The sequence below is a fragment of the Haliotis rubra genome, unplaced genomic scaffold (assembly GCF_003918875.1).
Source record: "Haliotis rubra isolate DU_JTF1 unplaced genomic scaffold, ASM391887v1 Scf173, whole genome shotgun sequence".
In the NCBI taxonomy this organism is placed as follows: Eukaryota; Metazoa; Mollusca; class Gastropoda; order Lepetellida; family Haliotidae; genus Haliotis; species Haliotis rubra.
In genome coordinates this window covers 660,173-672,704 of record NW_025765703.1, presented here as the reverse complement: position 1 = coordinate 672,704, position 12,532 = coordinate 660,173, and the positions used below count along the sequence as shown (strand labels likewise).

Below are 12,532 nucleotides of genomic sequence, written 5' to 3'. Positions count from 1 at the left end.
TAATTTTAACATTCTACCCCATAAACAACAGATATCTCATCATGGCTGCTATGAACAACACTGATAAGCACAGTGTTGAGTTCTTGAATAACACTAATGAATAAATGCATAAAAATTATACCCAGAATACATTGAACATTAAATATAACCAGGTAATAAATCAACAGGACACACGGGCATACTTTGCAGATCTGCTGGCATTGCATTTTTTATCATAGCAGTAAAAATATATGAATTTTAAAAAAAGTACATTTCATTAAATTATCAAATAGCATACATACCATACACAATAAATTTCAACCACATTTTCTTCAGTATCATCTGTATGTGGATACTTACTACTGATTTAGGTGAGTACAATGTTAATAACAAGTTCTTAGAATAACTATATACATTTTTTTAATTAAATTTGAAAATTCTTTGGAAAAGTTAGTACTAATTTTGGGCCAAAAATATTAATTTTTGCATCAGTTTTTGGCCAAAGTACTAATTAGGCTAAATGAGGATTGAATATCTGAATATGTGTTTGCTTTAGGAACACAGTAATAAATAAATTTACTGTATGTAGAGTATTTGACACAGGGGTTGTGTTTCAGTGAAGCATGTGTGCTGTCATGTGATGTTATGAAATAGTTGCAGTACTTGCTGACACATCCACTGTGATACTGTCAGTGAGTGTATGTGTTTTGTAAATGAAGCAGTGAAGTGTAAATGTGTTTAGTAATCATGAAGTTTGTAATGTTTGTTAGTAAATGGTGAACACTGTAGACAGGTGTGCCAGCAGCCATGTAACTGAGAACCATGAACAAATTATGTGCACTGTCATGTGAAAGGTGCTGACAGTTAAATCAATTAAATGAATTACAGAATACATCAACTTCAGGTTATATTATGTAGGTTCTTTGGTATCATTGTGTAAGTACAATTCTCAAACATCTCACAGAAATTTCAGAAGAACTCCCCAACATCTTACTTAACCCCAAGAACAACTCTCAAGCAACTCTAGAACAACACCATTGCCTTGGAACAATGTCCCTTGCCAACTTTTCTAAGGCCTATGCACCATTTGTGATCACCAAACAGCTCCCACATAACCTTTCAGTAAGGGATTGCAGGTTTCGGTTGCATACTCTCAAACAGACCCAACCAGAGGTGACAGAAAGACTGTCCTTCTTTCATGTAAATACAGGCAATACAGACCCAACCAGAGGTGACAGAAACACTGTCCTTCTTTCATGTAAATACAGGCAATACAGACCCAACCAGAGGTGACAGAAACACTGTCCTTCTTTCATGTAAATACAGGCAATACAGACCCAACCAGAGGTGACAGAAACACTGTCCTTCTTTCATGTAAATACAGGCAATACAGACCCAACCAGAGGTGACAGAAACACTGTCCTTCTTTCATGTAAATACAGGCAATACAGACCCAACCAGAGGTGACAGAAACCTGTCCTTCTTTCATGTAAATACAGGTCCTTCTTTCATGTAAATACAGGCAATACCCAGGTGACCAGAGTCCTTCTTTCATGTAAATACAGGCAATACAGAAACACTGTCACTGTCCTTCTTTCATGTAAATACAGGCAATACAGACCCAACCAGAGGTGACAGAAACACTGTCCTTCTTTCATGTAAATACAGGCAATACAGACCCAACCAGAGGTGACAGAAACACTGTCCTTCTTTCATGTAAATACAGGCAATACAGACCCAACCAGAGGTGACAGAAACACCAGAGGTCCTTCTTTCATGTAAATACAGGCAATACAGACCCAACCAGAGGTGACAGAAACACTGTCCTTCTTTCATGTAAATACAGGCAATACAGACCCAAATACAGACAGGCAATACCAACCAGAGGTGACAGAAACACTGTCCTTCTTTCATGTAAATACAGGCAATACAGACCCAACCAGAGGTGACAGAAACACTGTCCTTCTTTCATGTAAATACAGGCAATACAGACCCAACCAGAGGTGACAGAAACACCGTCCTTCTTTCATGTAAATACAGGCAATACAGACCCAACCAGAGGTGACAGAAACACCGTCCTTCTTTCATGTAAATACAGGCAATACAGACCCAACCAGAGGTGACAGAAACACTGTCCTTCTTTCATGTAAATACAGGCAATACAGACCCAACCAGAGGTGACAGAAACACCGTCCTTCTTTCATGTAAATACAGGCAATACAGACCCAACCAGAGGTGACAGAAACACTGTCCTTCTTTCATGTAAATACAGGCAATACAGACCCAACCAGAGGTGACAGAAACACTGTCCTTCTTTCATGTAAATACAGGCAATACAGACCCAACAGGAGGAAAACATCTTTTATGATGTTGTTCAATCAAATTTGGGCTGAAGCTGTAGCATCTCGAGTTGTCACTGGCACTGACCCATCTGATGGGAGGCCATCTTTAACTGATCTGTGGAGCAATTGACATCACCGAGAAGTCCTTTTTCTGGGAATCAAATTTACCTTGATTGAAAGGATCACAGAGATGACTGCCTTGAAGCAATCAGACAGTCACACCTCACTCAGTTCAAATTGGAAACACTTTGCACCATGGAGACAATCTAGACACTAGATGTTCATATATTCATCTGGTCACACTTGTCTGATTCTTCGATTGCATTTATGAAATATTTGAGAGGCAGCCTACCCTTCGTCCACTCTGTGAATGTCTGTGACAGTGTCCCCATGCAGGCCTGCTGATGTTTGTACAAACACCTAAATAGTGTTAAATATGCCACATATACTGGCTTCAGGAGATTTGGTATTGGGTCTCTGAGTATTGTTGATGACAGACCACTGCCCAAAGGGATGAAGTTATTATTTACTGACAGGGATAATGTTACGCTGTTTCTTTGAAATGTCTGAAGAATGTGGAACTGTGTGTTATCTATTCTGTGAAGGTGACTGTAAGAGCCTGATCAATTGAGGCTGTTCTTTGTGGAAGGAAGCAAACTTGTGGCCTGTACTTTGAAGTTGGTAAATCAAGCTTGGAGGTTACAGTGTGTTAAATATTTTATCAATTTATATTGATGTTGCATTAGAAGTGTATTTCTATGCATGGCTGCAGTGTCTGACTCCATCAAAGCACAACATGGTGAAGTTTCTTCTGATTTCCAAAGTTAACTTTGAGTATTCTTCGTTAATTGATTAGCAACCAAACTTGGACGTCTGCGCTGAGCGAGAGTTTGTCTGACAGGGAGATCACCCCTATACCTGTATCTGTACTGTCTACAGGGAGTATCGCACGAAAGGCCTTTCACAAAGGAACATTGAACGTGTGGACCTAGCCAGAAACAGATGGACATGATGACTCATTACTGTCACGGAATTTGATCATTCTGTGCATGAAGTTCACTCAAGATCACTTTGATCATGCCTGTCACACGTGTCCTTTTTCAAACTTTCCTTTCTCAAACTCAGAAACTAATTGATCTTTCCAGTCTCATAGGCTTGGTAAAGTTTCAGAAGTTTTCAGGGCAGATCCTCAATGCTTGAAGTATATTTTTAGGCTTGAAGTAAAGCCAGTCATCATATTTCAGTCATGTCAAACATACACTATGCAGGGATAAGTGAATCAGTGTTGAATCAAGAGTGGGCCTTGTAAACAGCTATAATTTCAATGCTTGTCTCATCTGCTTTTTAAGAATTGAAAATCTGCTCATGTCCAAGATCAATATCATTCATCAGTGATTCTAGATATGGAGAAAATTGATTTATTCTCATCAGACAGATATAAGGATCAAAGAAAAGTTACATTTGTGCTTCACTGTATATGAAAATGAAAAATATGAAAAATCTCTTCATTGGGACTTGTATGGATCTTTTACTGTCACAGGACCTTTTCATATCTTCCTGCAAATTGTATGGATTTAGCAGATCTTAAGTTGGGATGGATGTGTAAATCAATGCATATTTGTGGAATCATTTTTTGAGGTTTAAGGGAAAATATGTGGTGAGGTTATGCTAAGCTCCTTTGCCTGAGGTGCCTCTTCAATAAAAATGTTTGGCTCGTATCTCATGACGAAGAATTTGCCTGGCAGAAATGAGAGTTTTATGTGATTTTTCACGCTTAGTTTGTTTACATTTCATCGTGTTCCTGCGGCTCCAGCCTCTGTCCTGTGTGGAATACGCTAAGGAAACACTGCAGAGGTCAATAATGTCGAATGTCAGCATTGATTTCAACTCAAGATTTGGACACACAGAAAGAAATGTTTCTTTTTAACCAATTTTCATATTTGAGTAGTCATTGAACACCCTTTATGTTGTGGATTATATTGATGGAATTCTGAACACAATGTTACCTACAGAAAGTTTTTACCCACAGCATGCTGAAATCTAATCTTGAAGTATTGTTGTGATATTTGCTTATGTCTTCCATTTGTCAATGAAAGAAGTAGTGTTAAAGGACTAGTGTAAACACACAAAACAATGTATATTTCACTACTCTGATAGCCCTGTACCCTGCAGTATATTAACTGTGCTCTCTCGAGTCTGTAAATAAAGTCTGGACCAGACAATCTGGTGACACTGGGGATATGTGATCACACACACATGAGTCATGTCACAGAACCTGACCTACCATTCCCTGTTGTAAATAGCTGTTATAACAAACATTGGGTGCTAATTATAAGTGCCTCTGTTCACATGATGTCCCATGAGGATAGCATGCATACAAGATTCAGTGTCTGTGTAAGATAAATCATGGGATTTTAAAACCGTAAAGAAAGCCGAGGTAAAGAAAAACCAAAAAGTGGAGTTTTCTTTCAATTATTCTCTTGTCTCTTGACAAAAATGGATGCCAAGCTATTTCTTCCATCTATTGAAAAAAGAGAAATAAAATCATTCAGATATGATACAACATTACTATGAACAGTTAATTAATTTACTAGATGTGAAAAAGACCAACACAATTTATTGCATACTCTAATTAATATTATATAGTCTTTCCTAACTATACATATGGTCTAAGACATACTTCACTGGGGTTTATTGTAATAACACTCACAGCACGTACAAACGAAACCTTATTTCAAAATGGAAGAAGGAATATATCCTGCTTGTTGTTGGTAATATTATAGTTCCAAGCATCATTGACAGTCCAGTTGGTATTCTGGGCTAGAACTGGTCTACGGCAACCCATGGTGGCCATGAGAGGTGATCACATGGTCTACGGCAACCCATAGTGGCCATGAGAGGTGATCACATGGTCTACGGCAACCCATGGTGGCCATGAGAGGTGATCACATGGAATGGTGGTCAGACTCACTGACTTACTTCATGTGTCATTGTGGCCGAGGAGAATGGGACACGACTTTCATCAGTGTACAACTAACTTGCCTTGCTGAGATTTCTTAAAGTTGTTTTAGTGTAGAAATTCTATTCATTGACTCAGTCACATCACACGACCATGAGGCTCTCTGGATGTAAGACACATGCTTGATATGACGGGTCAATACAATTTTTTTTGGTACTTTACACAATTTATGTATTCAACCCATTTGTTCTTGCGTTGTTTCCAGCCATCACTGGTCTGTCTCAGACTTCGTGTCTCGTGAAGCTCACACCTGACATTCATATCCCCACAGTCGGTAATCGACTTGGTAGTCATCGATATTCAAACATGAAATCAGGCTGTGTATATGATGACTACATGATAAGGCCCTCACTGCTGTAGTGGACATAAAACTGTCCTTGTAGAATGTGTCTGTTCCCTCAGGCTCCTTTTCACAAAAATTGACTGGAGATCACAACAAATGTACTTAAAAGCATATCTGTCCTCTCTGAAGGTTGTATCAAATATCATCCTTAATTCTCAGACCCTGTTGAATCGATTTGTTGACGGGATGAGGACAAATCGGTCATAAATGTTTCTGGGAGTACACAGTGATGTGACCTTGCTGGCACATCACTGGGAATTATGGGTTTGAGTCATTGCCCGAGATCATAATGTCTTCCTCACATCTGAACCCAAGGCAAGTTGTTCACAATCGTACCCATCCATGAGAGCAGCAGGAGCAAGAGGCAGGGGTCTAGTACCAGCTCCAGAAGCTGCTAGAAACAGAGACCTGAACTACACAGGTGGTGACATATTGTTTCATACATTGATGCAATATTAATAGAGATGAATCAGTGTTTTAAGGTTAAACGAGTATAGGGTTATATAGATTGTCCTTCTAACCTTAAAAGGGATATAATATCAATAGTAGATATTTTGTATGTGAAATTTATAAGGTATCCATCATGATCAATAGGCTGAAAACAGATAATGTTTCCATATTTTTGATAATAATAATAATATTTTATTGCCCAATGACAGAATTCTTTCTTAAGGCTGAGAACAGAGATTATGTCCTTTTGATGAGTAAAACGAATATGGCATCAATCCTTGTTTGAAAGGCTAACATGGTTGAGGAATCCATATTCTAAAGGGATGAAACAGATGAGATCCTTCTTATGATCAAGAGTATCACAGATGAGAGTTTTCAAGTACATGCTCATATTTCAGCAGAGCCAGTTAACCTGTATGTTCCAGCTGTACTGTTTAACTGTACAATGGAGGTGAGCATGATTTAGTCCCTGCTATTTCTGTACTTGACAATTAGCGACTACATTGCACATTAACAAAGTTGTTGATGTAGTCAGCACAGAGACTTATTAACCATTACTACTGATAACATTGCATAGACACTTCCCTGTTACCAGGAATATCCTTTTCTGTGAGAGATGGGCAATTTCCCCATTTAATCAATAGAGGCACTGGTGTAGTCACTTTTCACCCTGAAGCAGAGCAAGGTGTTTTGTTGGGAAGACTAGATCAGTATCAGTTGTCTGTACATAGAACAACAGTCTCCTCAACTTCGGGGTCATTGTCTCACACAGTTTTTCCGCATTTCATGTATGTCTGATTAGAACTTTTCTTTTTTATAATGGATGCAAATATATGTTTCAAAACAAAAACATTTCCTGAGTCACTGGCATTGTGATGAGTGTTTTTCAGTGAGGTGTTATCAGCAGTGTAAATTAACCCAGTGAAGGGACCTGGCTGTTGGTTACTAGAGGCCAGGTGCAGTTTCACGCGGACAGGTGGTTCAGGTATGAAAATGCATCATGGACTCAGATATGCATGGCGCCAAATGTTCAACTGATGCAAAAAATAAGCAACTATATTTTATTGCTGTGTGTTGTAGGAAGATAGGTATAACGATTTATAGAACCAGCAGATGAAGGAGTAGTGCCATCCTAGCAACAATAACCACCTTTAACAAAAGCAATGACGCACTGTGTGATCAATATGTGCAGCACGTTCCTGTCACCTATGGAGTGTGCAGTACAATGACTTTAATGAAACCATCTAGTCTTGACCCTGTTTATCCAGAAAACCTACCTGTACACGATCATTCCTTCAAACACCCTTCCTCTACTAAATCATAGCCACAGGTCCGGTATAATGCTGTCCTCACACAATAACATCCCCCTGTACACGATCATTCCTTCAAACACCCTTCCTCTACTAAATCATAGCCACAGGTCCGTTATAATGCTGTCCTCACACAATAACATCCACCTGTACACGATCATTCCTTCAAACACCCTTCCTCTACTAAATCATAGCCACAGGTCCGTTATAATGCTGTCCTCACACAATAACATCCCCCTGTACACGATCATTCCTTCAAATACCCTTCCTCTACTAAATCATAGCCACAGGTCCGTTATAATGCTGTCCTCACACAATAACATCCCCCTGTACACGATCATTCCTTCAAACACCCTTCCTCTACTAAATCATACCCACAGGTCCGGTATAATGCTGTCCTCACACAATAACATCCACCTGTACACGATCATTCCTTCAAATACCCTTCCTCTACTAAATCATAGCCACAGGTCCGTTATAATGCTGTCCTCACACAATAACATCTCCCTGTACACGATCATTCATTCAAATACTGTATTTTCTCTAATAAGAGCCTCCGGAACTTATTTTTTCAACGGACCTCCAGACCTGGCCCTTATTAGATGCCCGGCGCTTATTAAATTCCCTGTATTTTAAAAGCGGGGATGAGTACATGAAGTTATGATTTAAGGGACCATTCCTTAATATATTTATTTTTAGACCAAGGGAGAATACATTTGCAAAAAAATGCAAAGGTCTATACTCGGGGCTTATAAGTGACCCGACGCTTATTAGAGGCCCGGCGCTTATTTCTTAAAGCACTGCTTTATCCCCGGCGGTTATTAGAGGCCCGGCGCGGTGGATGAGCTGACTAAGGTGCCAGGCTAGTGATCCAGCGAGGTTGAGGTGCCGGGATCGAGCCCACCTGTGACCGGGTGTAAAAACCTTGGAGTCAACTTTGTGTGCAGACTCAGTGTTGTCACAACCCCTAGTGTAAAGTACACAACCCTGTGCACTTAAAAGAACCCACGAATCCATTGGTATATGACCAGATGGTGGCCACATGAATACGTGCAGACACCTAGTTGCTGGTACCACAACGTGCAGTGAACTTGGACAAAGTACTGTAACTATGTGTCCCAGTCCACCCAACTGTCAATGGGTACCTAGTTAGGATGAGAAAGCCACAATAACTCGGTGCGCCTAGTGGCAGCAAGAGTTGTATACTCCCCAGGGAGTTGAGATTGATAATACAATGTGCTGTTGAGATTGACATCCAATGATCGAGGGAAAAAATACCAGCACCATGAGCATGCACCAGTTGCGTGGATATGTACGCTATATAAATATACTATAGAAAAAAAAGGAAAGAATCTTTGTATGAACAGCATCTCACTGTACACTGGAGGATTATTGGACTAATCTCATCATCTCACTGTACACTGCAGGATTATTGGTCTAATCTCATCATCTCACTGTACACTGCAGGATTATTGGTCTAATCTCATCATCTCACTGTACACTGCAGGATTATTGGTCTAATCTCATCAACTGGACTTAAGTAGTTGCAAAACAAAACTAAAGTACATCAGAGTCTTTGAATGGCATTTAGAAGTGCTACACATAGCAGCAAGAGTTTTATGGATGTCATCTTCTTGATTGTGATGGACATTGTGTCAGTCACAATAAATAAGTTGACATCCATAAAACTCTTGCCTTTAAAGTACATCAGGTAAAGTACATCAGGTTTCAGAAACAATCTGTCTGCCCATATCATAAACCTATTGCAGCATAGAGAATTCAATAATCTTTATACTAGAATTCCTTTGGGAATCCTGATCTCATATCTTTATGTATTGACATCTTCATGAATATACATGATCAATCTTGCGATGTATGTTACTTGTAGGTCTGATGTAATGAGATTGGTATCCATACTAGTGTACAAGATTTTAGTGAAGTGATAATGGTTCTGTGTCACAAGGGAGGCCAGCATCCTACCAAGGGGTTCTCACATTAATAACCAGTAATAGTACACCCTTTCTGTTATCATGGAAATACGTTTTAAGTTTCTGTTCATTTAGGCAAAGCTTTGCATTTACATTTCACAACTTTTATGGTACAATGCTGCCCTATGACTATGTCGTATAGCATCATATTATCTTTGCTCAGAAGTTGCTTGGTTTGGTTTACAGCTTAAAAGATCTCTGGGAAGCTTTCAAAATGTTTTATGGTAGATATCTCCATATTTAATGCATCAGTGACAAATGCAATACAATGCAATTCACTAGTTTGACTTATACCATATTTTCTTGTACATTTTTGTGTTGAACGTTTAAATTGGCTTTGCATGTGTTTGTGATGGTGCCACCAATGGAGCAGGATACGATGACCTTTTGTTATCACCTATCATCATCTCTCTTTAATAGTGATTCACATGTTCATGATATAGAGGGAGTCGTACAATGAAGAGATGTCTGATGATTATGATAAGGGTTTTGTTGTTTTTATTTCTGTTCCTATAGTCCAATCTGGTGTCCCCCGCTGTGATATTGCTGGAATATTGCTAAAAACGGCATAAAACCTAACTCACTCACTCATAAAGGCTAACTATTGATTTTACATGGTTAAAGATTTGTCAGTTCTTTAATACTTTGGATGTTTTCTTTTCATGTTATAATCAGTTATTCTAAATTAAAGGGAGCTTAAAGGGAGCTGCACTACAGATTTCCGTGTCCCTTCCAGTCAATGACAACACAGTACAAAGTAATTTATCATTGTTTGCATTGTTTGATCATTTTCCTGCTGAATAAATAACATGTAATCATTAATTTGGTGGAAGATCTTTTGGTGTTTATTGTCCTTTTTGTTTTCCATCTGCAGGGTCCCACCTAAATATGTCTGTGATCCAGTTAATGAAACAGTTATCAATATTACGGCAGAAAGCGTGAATTATTAATGGTAGCTTTCTCACCACATGAAGAAGTTGTAGTCCATAAACTCGGTAGTGGCTGCATCTATGGCAGCCGCTGCAAGGCTGATCAGGAGTGGACAGCATGTTGGCTTAAAGCATCAGATATTCACCTCATTAGCCAACTACCATCAGATATTCACCTCATTAGCCAACTACCATCAGATATTCACCTCATTAGCCAACTACCATCAGATATTCACCTCATTAGCCAACTACCATCAGATATTCACCTCATTAGCCAACTACCATCAGATATTCACCTCATTAGCCAACTACCATCAGATATTCACCTCATTAGCCAACTACCATCAGTCATTCACCTCATTAGCCAACTACCATCAGACATTCACCTCATTAGCCAACTACCATCAGATATTCACCTCATTAGCCAACTACCATCAGACATTCACCTCATTAGCCAACTACCATCAGATATTCACCTCATTAGCCAACTACCATCAGATATTCACCTCATTAGCCAACTACCATCAGATATTCAGCTCATTAGCCAACTACCATAAGATTTTCACCATGTTAAAAAAGCTAGCCTTAGATAATCTACATGTTAGCCTTCTGGCATTAGATAACAACTACATGTTCTGTGAATTCAAGATCAAAATAGGCCCCCACTACCTCATGATGTTGTCATGAAAAACTCTATGTTAGGATGCCGAGGTCAGGACCTGTGACTGATTGTGTATCAACATGCTTTGATGTTGAGGATCCTTGCATTCAGTCACTGGTTTGTCTAGTCCAAACTGATGTAATTGTTAAAGATCAAAGGTTTGCATCTTATGTTTGTGTTTCTCTTCAATCTTCAAGGGGGCATGGGAGGCCTCAGAGGCTAGACTCTGACACTGCTGCTTGCTGTGGTTCCAGCACAGCTATACAGATAGGCTTATGTGAGGAACAGTTTCAAAAACTATCCATTATTTAGCCTCCCAATCTGATTAACACATGGTTCTTATTGGTGTTGAATATTTATATTTAAATCATTTTACATTCCTGTATAAATGTTTTTAAGATTTAAGCTTTTTCTGCCACTTTTTATATTGTGTTATTTTTTAACCATCCAACCAACCAGTGCATGGATGTATCGAGTGTTGTGGGAAGTTGCAGGTGTGGTCATCGATTCAGTGATAATTCAGTAAATGAATTAAGTTTGTCTTGTTCAGTAAGATGTTTACCTAGCAGTGAGATAGCTCAATAGTCTATCATCTCAATAACAGAGTACACAGTATGAAGATGGACCGAGCGCATGCTGCTGGTCTGTTTCCATAGGTATGGTATTCGAAATACACAATGCCGTTTAGAATGGTATTCCTTGTGTACATGTTACGCAGTGTGGACATTTAGCTGATGGGACTAGATGACTAATGTAAACAAGCTGCAGAAGAATAAAGATTTGTCATCAATGGTTTCCTTTATCATCAATTAATCATCAATGATGATGTTCATGTGTTATTCTGTGTTATCATTATCGACTATCATGATCAACAAACTGTTAATAGTATGTGTTGATATCTTGTACGTGAATTTCATGTGATTCCAAATATTATTCTGGAAGGAGGCCCATTGTATTGGTAATGTGTGTTTTGTTCTTTTATGCAAATACTGTGTCTTCATGAATGAGAGTGAGACATTGACATAAGAAACGGTTACTAAGAAAACTAACTACTGTTCCTTGTTTGTGACCAATCCAAGAGTCCCTGCTCTTAAGTGTCACCTTTTTGTAGGTTTGAATCCTAGTTTCACCCTGATGTTGAACCCTGAGTTGTCAGGACCACAATACAGGACTGTTTACCGTTGTGGTAATTAGGCAGTTCCAGTTGTTGCATTAAGCCACCACTTTCTGGAAGAAACACTGGCTGCATTGCTACCCTGCACTGCTTGCAGTAGCCCAGTGGTTGCAGCATCTTCTCATTACACCATGTGTCCATGTTTAATTCCTACATCTGCAGCTACCGTGATGGAACAGAAATACTGTTTTAAGTGGTTTCAGTCCAAGTCTCCCAAGTATTCACTCCTGCATGTGAGTGTACCATCTGTGGCCTACTGCCTCCCCGTACAACATTGTACATTCTCAGCCCTCTACATGTGACAGACGTAATGTGTAGGTGTGTGGTATAAACTGCT

The 12,532-nt window shown here is 39.2% G+C and overlaps 1 protein-coding gene across 4 annotated transcripts in view; it reads left to right on the top strand.

The window, feature by feature from the left end:
- The window catches only part of LOC124272791 (neuronal calcium sensor 2-like), an 80,580-nt gene that overhangs the window by 29,476 nt on the left and 38,572 nt on the right, over positions 1–12,532 (top strand). The window contains exons 1-2 of one of the 4 annotated variants that reach the window (XM_046708001.1): positions 1,986–1,996; positions 2,783–2,787. The exons of the other annotated variants lie outside the window; for them this stretch is intronic. The gene's annotated coding sequence lies outside the window, so the exon portion shown is untranslated. Of the gene's footprint in view, positions 1–1,985; positions 1,997–2,782; positions 2,788–12,532 lie in introns of those variants that run through there. 4 annotated transcript variants of the gene reach the window in all.